Here is a 2,124-nt window from a genome sequence, read left to right as displayed (position 1 = left end):
ACTCCCGTAAAGATTTACACCCTCGGAAACCCTGTACAGGGTCGCTATGGGTCGAAACCGACTCGATGGCACTTAACAACAACATCAACATATAGTGAATGGAGCACCCTTCCTCTTGAATGTGTCAATCCTAGCATAATAGACCATGTGATTGTGATTGTCAGATACATAATGGCCAACATCAGTCAATTTCAGCTCAATAATGCCTAGGAGATCAATGTTTATATGTTCCATTTCATTTTTGAGAACTTCTAATTTTCCTAGATTCATACTTTGGACATTCCATGTTCTGATTGTTAATGAATGCTTGTTGCTGCTTCTCTTCATTTTGAACTGTGCGCCATCAGCAATCGAAGGCCCTTTACTGGATTTACTTCATCATGGTCAACTATACTTTGAGGAGGCAGCTCTTCCCCAAAGAGCTTCCTCCAACCTGAGAGGTTCATCTTCTAGTACTATTTCTGACAATATTCTGGTGCTCTTCATTACGTTTCAGTATTCAGTATTGTGGTGCTATCTGACAGTGTTCCACTGCTATTTATAAGGTTTTCACTGACCAAATATTCTGAAGTAGTCTGTCTCTCCTTCTTCCAATTCTGTCTTAGTCTGAAAGCTCAGCTGAAACCTGTCCACCATGGGTGATCCTCCTGATATTTAAAATACTAGTCACATAGCTTCCAGAATTACAACAACATGCAAGCCATCACAGTATGACAAAGTGACAGACGAGTTGTGGAGTGTTTATTTCTATAACTATATAAATAGTGGGGAAAAGATTGGACTCCTATAAAGATTATAGTCTTGGAAAGTCATCTGGATGGCTGTGGATTTGTTTGTTTGTTTTTCTATATAAATACAGAAACAAACAATTGCAAGGGTGGTGCTGGACTGGGCAGTGTTCCATTCTGTTGTGCATAGGATCACTCTGAGTTGAAACCAACTTGAAGGTACAAAACAACAACAATATATAAATACATTGAGAGCCATGAGTTTATGATACTTTCTATTCTAGTCCAATACCACAAGGCTTATTCATTTAATCCCTTTCTATATTTATAGCTAAGGAGCTCTGGTAGTGTAGTGGCTATGAGTTGGGCTTCTAATCTCAAGCTCAATCATTCAAAACTACTAGCCATTCCACAGGAGAAAGATGAGGATTTCTACTCCTGTAAAGATTTATAACCTCGGAAACCCTATGCAGGGTCAATATGAGTCAGAACCGACTCCATGGAACACCACCACCACCATATTTATAACTCCCTTCATCATAATCTTATTTCCCTTAATAAGTTCACTTAACTGATCTGTTCTCCTATATATAACCAATCTCCCATCTCCTATGCTGACCCTTCCCCTTTAAGGAAACCTTTCTCATCCCACCTGTGTTCTTTCCTCCTATTCTCTTCATAGCCCCTTCAACAAAGATAGCCTCCCTGCTTAGTTCAGGCTAACCTCTCCTTTCCCCAAAATATATTCTACACCCCGTACCCTGCACTATCCTCCTATGCCAAGTCCCTCCCCACCCAGGCATACCACATTGGAACATCTCCCAGTATAAGCCCTCCCATTCAGACGCACTCTACCTTGCTTGGCCTCCTACAATTCACACCTGGCCACTCCTCCATGTGGACAACACTTTTATCTTACTCAGATTCTGACATTCTAGGCTTTCCCCTATACAGCAGTCCTCCTCACCCCATTAGATCTCTGACATCCTATTCCAGTCACTGTTTCAATTAGCATAACTTTATCATCATCCCACCCAATCTCTGTCCCTTTGTGCTGGGACAATCACACATTCCACTACCCAGCCATGGATGCCCTTCTCACACCACTTAGGCTAGGACAGCATGTTCTGGGCCACCACAGCTCCTTTACACCCACCCAGAGACAGCTATCTAATGATAATGAGAATGAATTGTTCTGGGAGGAAGGGGGACAGAAGAGAGGGGAAAGAAAAGGCAAGTGAAATGGAAACAAGGAAGAGCTATTTACTTATTTTCTATATTCAAATGTGTTACTGTTAGTTTGTAGCATCTTGAGTTTTTTTCTGACTTGTTTGAAAGATCTCTCCAAATGCTGTTATGTTCCCCTAATTTATATATATCTATATATCTATATATA

The sequence above is a fragment of the Chrysochloris asiatica genome, unplaced genomic scaffold (genome assembly GCF_000296735.1).
Source record: "Chrysochloris asiatica unplaced genomic scaffold, ChrAsi1.0 scaffold00066, whole genome shotgun sequence".
NCBI classification, from domain to species: Eukaryota; Metazoa; Chordata; class Mammalia; order Afrosoricida; family Chrysochloridae; genus Chrysochloris; species Chrysochloris asiatica.
Note: the sequence above shows the minus strand (reverse complement) of the source record.